We start from the raw sequence: 10,296 nt of genomic DNA, 5'->3' as shown, positions 1-10,296 counted from the left end.
CACCTGTCAATATAAACAGTATTCTCTTTATTTATCAGCTTCATACATATTCTGAGCTTTATAAACAGCAATTCTTAATGTTTGAATACACTTTCCTAGATAAAACAACATCTAGGGTAGCCGCAATTGTAAACTTCATCATTACTCTCCTCAGTTGAGGGTTTTTACCTGTAATCTCAGTGATTGAACTAGGCCATAAAGATAGAACGGCTCTATTTAACAGCATTTCAAGTGTTTCTTACATGTTTCTAATCACTTCCCGGGACTATTCTACTGTATTTTAAGAGTTTTTACCAAAATTAGACATTTTTTCCAGAAGTAGATACATGAATCTTCAGGATGTAAACTTTGTCATTAAGAAAATGCCAGGCAATTCAGCCTCAATTGTAAATATAAACAGTATTCTCTTCATTTTTCAGCCTCATACACATATTCTGAGCTTAATAAAACAGTAATTCTTAATGTTGGAAGCACTTTCTTTGGAAAAACACCATCTAGAGTACCCGGAATTGTAAACATTATCATTACTCTCTTCATTTGAGAGTTTACTACCTCTAATCTCGGTGATTGAACTAGGCCATCAGGATAGAACGGCTCTATTTACCCCTCTTTAAAGTGTTTCTTACAGGTTTCTAATCATTTCCGGGACTATCATTATGTATTTTAAGAGTTTTACCAAAAGTAGACAGTTTTCCTAGAAGTATACACTGGAATCTTCAAGATTTAAATTGTGCCATTCAGAAAATGCCAGGCAATTCAGCCTCAGTTGTAAATATAAACAGTATTCTCTTCATTTATCAGCTCATACCCGTATTCTAGCTATATAAACTACAATTCTTAATGTATGAAAGCACATTCTTCGGAAATACATCATCTAAAGTAGACAGAATGGTAAACATTATCTGTACTCTCGTCATTATGCAGCATTCTATCTCTAATCTCCCTGATTGAACATGAACATAAAGATAGAACGGCTCTATGTACCAGCATTTCAAGTGTTTCTTACATGTTTCTAATCATTTCTCAGAACTATCATTGTGTATGTGAAGAGTTTTACCAAAGGTAGACAGTTTTCCTACAACTATTTACAGGCATCTTCAAGGTTTAAGTTGAGTCATTCTGTAAACGCCAGTCTAATCAGAATCACCTGTAAATATAAACAGTATTCTCTTCATTTATCAGCTTCACACATATTCTGAGCTTCATAAATGGAAATTCTTAATGTTTGAAAGCACTTTCTTTGGATAAACATCATCTAAAGTAGCCAGAATGGTAAACATTATCTGTACTCTTGTCATTTCGCAGCATTCTACCTCTAAACTCCGTGATTGAACATGAACATAAAGATAGAACGGCTCTATGTACCAGCATTTCAAGTGTTTCTTACATGTTTCTAATCATTTCTCGGGACTATCATTGTGTCTGTTAAGCGTTTTATCAAAGTAGACTGTTTTCCTAGAAGTATAACAGGACTCTTCAAGGTTTAAATTGAGTCATTCAGAAAACGCCAGTCTAATCAGAATCACCTGTCAATATAAACAGTATTCTCTTTATTTATCAGCTTCATACATATTCTGAGCTTTATAAACAGCAATTCTTAATGTTTGAATACAGTTTCTTAGATAAAACAACATCTAGGGTAGCCGCAATTGTAAACTTCATCATTACTCTCCTCAGTTGAGGGTTTTTACCTGTAATCTCAGTGATTGAACTAGGCCATAAAGATAGAACGGCTCTATTTAACAGCATTTCAAGTGTTTCTTACATGTTTCTAATCACTTCCCGGGACTATTCTACTGTATTTTAAGAGTTTTACCAAAATTAGACATTTTTCCAGAAGTAGATACATGAATCTTCAGGATGTAAACTTTGTCATTAAGAAAATGCCAGGCAATTCAGCCTCAATTGTAAATATAAACAGTATTCTCTTCCTTTTTCAGCCTCATACACCTATTCTGAGCTTAATAAAACAGCAATTCTTAATGTTTGAAGCACTTTCTTTGGAAAAACACCATCTAGAGTACCCGGAATTGTAAACATTATCATTACTCTCTTCATTTGAGAGTTTACTACCTCTAATCTCGGTGATTGAACTAGGTCATCAGGATAGAACGGCTCTATTTACCCCTCTTTAAAGTGTTTCTTACATGTTTCTAATCATTTCCGGGACTATCATTGTGTATTTTAAGTGTTTTACCAAAAGTAGACAGTTTTCCTAGAAGTATACACTGGAATCTTCAAGATTTAAATTGTGCCATTGAGAAAACGCCAGGCAATTCAGCCTCAGTTTTAAATATAAACAGTATTCTCTTCATTTATCAGCTCATACCCATATTCTAGCTCTATAAACTGCAATTCTTAATGTATGAAAGCACATTCTTCGGAAATACATCATCTAAATTAGACAGAATGGTAAACATGATCTGTACTCTCGTCATTACGCAGCATTCTATCTCTAATCTCCCTGATTGAACATGAACATAAAGATAGAACGGCTCTATGTACCAGCATTTCAAGTGTTTCTTACATGTTTCTAATCATTTCTCGGGACTATCATTGTGTATATTAAGCGTTTTATCAAAAGTAGAAAGTTTTCCTAGAAATATAACAGGACTCTTCAAGGTTTAAAATGAGTCATTCAAAAAACGCCAGTCTAATCAGAATCACCTGTCAATATAAACAGTATTCTCTTTATTTATCAGCTTCATACATATTCTGAGCTTTGTAAACAGCAATTCTTAATGTTTGAATACACTTTCCTAGATAAAACAACATCTAGGGTAGCCGCAATTGTAAACTTCATCATTACTCTCCTCAGTTGAGAGTTTTTACCTGTAATCTCAGTGATTGAACTAGGCCATAAAGATAGAACGGCTCTATTTAACAGCATTTCAAGTGTTTTTTACATGTTTCTAATCACTTCCCGGGACTATTCTAGTGTATTTTAAGAGTTTTACCAAAATTAGACATTTTTCCAGAAGTAGATACATGAATCTTCAGGATGTAAACTTTGTCATTAAGAAAATGCCAGGCAATTCAGCCTCAATTGTAAATATAAACAGTATTCTCTTCATTTTTCAGCCTCATACACATATTCTGAGCTTAATAAAACAGTAATTCTTAATGTTGGAAGCACTTTCTTTGGAAAAACTTCATCTAGAGTAGCCGGAATTGTAAACATTATCATTACTCTCTTCATTTGAGAGTTTACTACCTCTAATCTCGGTGATTGAACTAGGCCATCAGGATAGAACGGCTCTATTTACCCCTCTTTAAAGTGTTTCTTACATGTTTCTAATCATTTCCGGGACTATCATTATGTATTTTAAGAGTTTTACCAAAAGTAGACAGTTTTCCTAGAAGTATACACTGGAATCTTCAAGATTTAAATTGTGCCATTCAGAAAACGCCAGGCAATTCAGCCTCAGTTGTAAATATAAACAGTATTCTCTTCATTTATCAGCTCATACCCGTATTCTAGCTATATAAACTACAATTCTTAATGTATGAAAGCACATTCTTCGGAAATACATCATCTAAAGTAGACAGAATGGTAAACATTATCTGTACTCTCGTCATTATGCAGCATTCTATCTCTAATCTCCCTGATTGAACATGAACATAAAGATAGAACGGCTCTATGTACCAGCTTTTCAAGTGTTTCTTACATGTTTCTAATCATTTCTCGGAACTATCATTGTGTATGTGAAGAGTTTTACCAAAGGTAGACAGTTTTCCTACAACTATTTACAGGCATCTTCAAGGATTAAGTTGAGTCATTCAGTAAACGCCAGTCTAATCAGAATCACCTGTAAATATAAACAGTATTCTCTTCATTTATCAGCTTCACACATATTCTGAGCTTCATAAATGGAAATTCTTAATGTTTGAAAGCACTTTCTTTGGATAAACATCATCTAAAGTAGCCAGAATGGTAAACATTATCTGTACTCTTGTCATTTCGCAGCATTCTACCTCTAAACTCCGTGATTGAACATTAACATAAAGATAGAACGGTTCTATGTACCAGCATTTCAAGTGTTTCTTACATGTTTCTAATCATTTCTCGGGACTATCATTGTGTATGTTAAGCGTTTTATCAAAGTAGACAGTTTTCCTAGAAGTATAACAGGACTCTTCAAGGTTTAAATTGAGTCATTCAGAAAACGCCAGTCTAATCAGAATCACCTGTCAATATAAACAGTATTCTCTTTATTTATCAGCTTCATACATATTCTGAGCTTTATAAACAGCAATTCTTAATGTTTGAATACACTTTCCTAGATAAAACAACATCTAGGGTAGCCGCAATTGTAAACTTCATCATTACTCTCCTCAGTTGAGAGTTTTTACCTGTAATCTCAGTGATTGAACTAGGCCATAAAGATAGAACGGCTCTATTTAACAGCATTTCAAGTGTTTTTTACATGTTTCTAATCACTTCCCGGGACTATTCTAGTGTATTTTAAGAGTTTTACCAAAATTAGACATTTTTCCAGAAGTAGATACATGAATCTTCAGGATGTAAACTTTGTCATTAAGAAAATGCCAGGCAATTCAGCCTCAATTGTAAATATAAACAGTATTCTCTTCATTTTTCAGCCTCATACACATATTCTGAGCTTAATAAAACAGTAATTCTTAATGTTGGAAGCACTTTCTTTGGAAAAACACCATCTAGAGTACCCGGAATTGTAAACATTATCATTACTCTCTTCATTTGAGAGTTTACTACCTCTAATCTCGGTGATTGAACTAGGCCATCAGGATAGAACGGCTCTATTTACCCCTCTTTAAAGTGTTTCTTACATGTTTCTAATCATTTCCGGGACTATCATTATGTATTTTAAGAGTTTTACCAAAAGTAGACAGTTTTCCTAGAAGTATACACTGGAATCTTCAAGATTTAAATTGTGCCATTCAGAAAACGCCAGGCAATTCAGCCTCAGTTGTAAATATAAACAGTATTCTCTTCATTTATCAGCTCATACCCGTATTCTAGCTATATAAACTACAATTCTTAATGTATGAAAGCACATTCTTCGGAAATACATCATCTAAAGTAGACAGAATGGTAAACATTATCTGTACTCTCGTCATTATGCAGCATTCTATCTCTAATCTCCCTGATTGAACATGAACATAAAGATAGAACGGCTCTATGTACCAGCATTTCAAGTGTTTCTTACATGTTTCTAATCATTTCTCGGAACTATAATTGTGTATGTGAAGAGTTTTACCAAAGGTAGACAGTTTTCCTACAACTATTTACAGGCATCTTCAAGGTTTAAGTTGAGTCATTCAGTAAACGCCAGTCTAATCAGAATCACCTGTAAATATAAACAGTATTCTCTTCATTTATCAGCTTCACACATATTCTGAGCTTCATAAATGGAAATTCTTAATGTTTGAAAGCACTTTCTTTGGATAAACATCATCTAAAGTAGCCAGAATGGTAAACATTATCTGTACTCTTGTCATTTCGCAGCATTCTACCTCTAAACTCCGTGATTGAACATGAACATAAAGATAGAACGGTTCTATGTACCAGCATTTCAAGTGTTTCTTACATGTTTCTAATCATTTCTCGGGACTATCATTGTGTATGTTAAGCGTTTTATCAAAGTAGACAGTTTTCCTAGAAGTATAACAGGACTCTTCAAGGTTTAAATTGAGTCATTCAGAAAACGCCAGTCTAATCAGAATCACCTGTCAATATAAACAGTATTCTCTTTATTTATCAGCTTCATACATATTCTGAGCTTTATAAACAGCAATTCTTAATGTTTGAATACACTTTCCTAGATAAAACAACATCTAGGGTAGCCGCAATTGTAAACTTCATCATTACTCTCCTCAGTTGAGGGTTTTTACCTGTAATCTCAGTGATTGAACTAGGCCATAAAGATAGAACGGCTCTATTTAACAGCATTTCAAGTGTTTCTTACATGTTTCTAATCACTTCCCGGGACTATTCTACTGTATTTTAAGAGTTTTACCAAAATTAGACATTTTTCCAGAAGTAGATACATGAATCTTCAGGATGTGAACTTTGTCATTAAGAAAATGCCAGGCAATTCAGCCTCAATTGTAAATATAAACAGTATTCTCTTCCTTTTTCAGCCTCATACACCTATTCTGAGCTTAATAAAACAGCAATTCTTAATGTTTGAAGCACTTTCTTTGGAAAAACACCATCTTGAGTACCCGGAATTGTAAACATTATCATTACTCTCTTCATTTGAGAGTTTACTACCTCTAATCTCGGTGATTGAACTAGGTCATCAGGATAGAACGGCTCTATTTACCCCTCTTTAAAGTGTTTCTTACATGTTTCTAATCATTTCCGGGACTATCATTGTGTATTTTAAGTGTTTTACCAAAAGTAGACAGTTTTCCTAGAAGTATACACTGGAATCTTCAAGATTTAAATTGTGCCATTGAGAAAACGCCAGGCAATTCAGCCTCAGTTTTAAATATAAACAGTATTCTCTTCATTTATCAGCTCATACCCATATTCTAGCTCTATAAACTGCAATTCTTAATGTATGAAAGCACATTCTTCGGAAATACATCATCTAAATTAGACAGAATGGTAAACATGATCTGTACTCTCGTCATTACGCAGCATTCTATCTCTAATCTCCCTGATTGAACATGAACATAAAGATAGAACGGCTCTATGTACCAGCATTTCAAGTGTTTCTTACATGTTTCTAATCATTTCTCGGGACTATCATTGTGTATATTAAGCGTTTTATCAAAAGTAGAAAGTTTTCCTAGAAATATAACAGGACTCTTCAAGGTTTAAAATGAGTCATTCAAAAAACGCCAGTCTAATCAGAATCACCTGTCAATATAAACAGTATTCTCTTTATTTATCAGCTTCATACATATTCTGAGCTTTGTAAACAGCAATTCTTAATGTTTGAATACACTTTCCTAGATAAAACAACATCTAGGGTAGCCGCAATTGTAAACTTCATCATTACTCTCCTCAGTTGAGAGTTTTTACCTGTAATCTCAGTGATTGAACTAGGCCATAAAGATAGAACGGCTCTATTTAACAGCATTTCAAGTGTTTTTTACATGTTTCTAATCACTTCCCGGGACTATTCTAGTGTATTTTAAGAGTTTTACCAAAATTAGACATTTTTCCAGAAGTAGATACATGAATCTTCAGGATGTAAACTTTGTCATTAAGAAAATGCCAGGCAATTCAGCCTCAATTGTAAATATAAACAGTATTCTCTTCATTTTTCAGCCTCATACACATATTCTGAGCTTAATAAAACAGTAATTCTTAATGTTGGAAGCACTTTCTTTGGAAAAACACCATCTAGAGTAGCCGGAATTGTAAACATTATCATTACTCTCTTCATTTGAGAGTTTACTACCTCTAATCTCGGTGATTGAACTAGGCCATCAGGATAGAACGGCTCTATTTACCCCTCTTTAAAGTGTTTCTTACATGTTTCTAATCATTTCCGGGACTATCATTATGTATTTTAAGAGTTTTACCAAAAGTAGACAGTTTTCCTAGAAGTATACACTGGAATCTTCAAGATTTAAATTGTGCCATTCAGAAAACGCCAGGCAATTCAGCCTCAGTTGTAAATATAAACAGTATTCTCTTCATTTATCAGCTCATACCCGTATTCTAGCTATATAAACTACAATTCTTAATGTATGAAAGCACATTCTTCGGAAATACATCATCTAAAGTAGACAGAATGGTAAACATTATCTGTACTCTCGTCATTATGCAGCATTCTATCTCTAATCTCCCTGATTGAACATGAACATAAAGATAGAACGGCTCTATGTACCAGCATTTCAAGTGTTTCTTACATGTTTCTAATCATTTCTCAGAACTATAATTGTGTATGTGAAGAGTTTTACCAAAGGTAGACAGTTTTCCTACAACTATTTACAGGCATCTTCAAGGTTTAAGTTGAGTCATTCAGTAAACGCCAGTCTAATCAGAATCACCTGTAAATATAAACAGTATTCTCTTCATTTATCAGCTTCACACATATTCTGAGCTTCATAAATGGAAATTCTTAATGTTTGAAAGCACTTTCTTTGGATAAACATCATCTAAAGTAGCCAGAATGGTAAACATTATCTGTACTCTTGTCATTTCGCAGCATTCTACCTCTAAACTCCGTGATTGAACATGAACATAAAGATAGAACGGTTCTATGTACCAGCATTTCAAGTGTTTCTTACATGTTTCTAATCATTTCTCGGGACTATCATTGTGTATGTTAAGCGTTTTATCAAAGTAGACAGTTTTCCTAGAAGTATAACAGGACTCTTCAAGGTTTAAATTGAGTCATTCAGAAAACGCCAGTCTAATCAGAATCACCTGTCAATATAAACAGTATTCTCTTTATTTATCAGCTTCATACATATTCTGAGCTTTATAAACAGCAATTCTTAATGTTTGAATACACTTTCCTAGATAAAACAACATCTAGGGTAGCCGCAATTGTAAACTTCATCATTACTCTCCTCAGTTGAGGGTTTTTACCTGTAATCTCAGTGATTGAACTAGGCCATAAAGATAGAACGGCTCTATTTAACAGCATTTCAAGTGTTTCTTACATGTTTCTAATCACTTCCCGGGACTATTCTACTGTATTTTAAGAGTTTTACCAAAATTAGACATTTTTCCAGAAGTAGATACATGAATCTTCAGGATGTGAACTTTGTCATTAAGAAAATGCCAGGCAATTCAGCCTCAATTGTAAATATAAACAGTATTCTCTTCCTTTTTCAGCCTCATACACCTATTCTGAGCTTAATAAAACAGCAATTCTTAATGTTTGAAGCACTTTCTTTGGAAAAACACCATCTTGAGTACCCGGAATTGTAAACATTATCATTACTCTCTTCATTTGAGAGTTTACTACCTCTAATCTCGGTGATTGAACTAGGTCATCAGGATAGAACGGCTCTATTTACCCCTCTTTAAAGTGTTTCTTACATGTTTCTAATCATTTCCGGGACTATCATTGTGTATTTTAAGTGTTTTACCAAAAGTAGACAGTTTTCCTAGAAGTATACACTGGAATCTTCAAGATTTAAATTGTGCCATTGAGAAAACGCCAGGCAATTCAGCCTCAGTTTTAAATATAAACAGTATTCTCTTCATTTATCAGCTCATACCCATATTCTAGCTCTATAAACTGCAATTCTTAATGTATGAAAGCACATTCTTCGGAAATACATCATCTAAATTAGACAGAATGGTAAACATGATCTGTACTCTCGTCATTACGCAGCATTCTATCTCTAATCTCCCTGATTGAACATGAACATAAAGATAGAACGGCTCTATGTACCAGCATTTCAAGTGTTTCTTACATGTTTCTAATCATTTCTCGGGACTATCATTGTGTATATTAAGCGTTTTATCAAAAGTAGAAAGTTTTCCTAGAAATATAACAGGACTCTTCAAGGTTTAAAATGAGTCATTCAAAAAACGCCAGTCTAATCAGAATCACCTGTCAATATAAACAGTATTCTCTTTATTTATCAGCTTCATACATATTCTGAGCTTTGTAAACAGCAATTCTTAATGTTTGAATACACTTTCCTAGATAAAACAACATCTAGGGTAGCCGCAATTGTAAACTTCATCATTACTCTCCTCAGTTGAGGGTTTTTACCTGTAATCTCAGTGATTGAACTAGGCCATAAAGATAAAACGGCTCTATTTAACAGCATTTCAAGTGTTTCTTACATGTTTCTAATCACTTCCCGGGACTATTCTACTGTATTTTAAGAGTTTTACCAAAATTAGACATTTTTCCAGAAGTAGATACATGAATCTTCAGCATGTAAACTTTGTCATTCAGAAAATGCCAAGCAATTCAGCCTCAATTGTAAATATAAACAGTATTCTCTTCCTTTTTCAGCCTCATACACCTATTCTGAGCTTAATAAAACAGTAATTCTTAATGTTGGAAGCACTTTCTTTGGAAAAACACCATCTAGAGTAGCCGGAATTGTAAACATTATCATTACTCTCTTCATTTGAGAGTTTTCTACCTCAAATCTCGGTGATTGAACTAGGCCATCAGGATAGAACGGCTCTATTTACCCCTCTTTAAAGTGTTTCTTACATGTTTCTAATCATTTCCGGGACTATCATTGTGTATTTTAAGAGTTTTACCAAAAGTAGACAGTTTTCCTAGAAGTATACACAGGAATCTTCAAGATTTAAATTGTGCCATTCAGAAAACGCCAGGCAATTCAGCCTCAGTTGTAAATATAAATAGTATTCTC

The sequence above is a fragment of the Myotis yumanensis genome, unplaced genomic scaffold, assembly GCF_028538775.1.
Source record: "Myotis yumanensis isolate MYYU_CA2020_CCGP unplaced genomic scaffold, mMyoYum1.0.hap1 SCAF_28, whole genome shotgun sequence".
In the NCBI taxonomy this organism is placed as follows: Eukaryota; Metazoa; Chordata; class Mammalia; order Chiroptera; family Vespertilionidae; genus Myotis; species Myotis yumanensis.
This window is presented reverse-complemented; position numbering follows the sequence as displayed.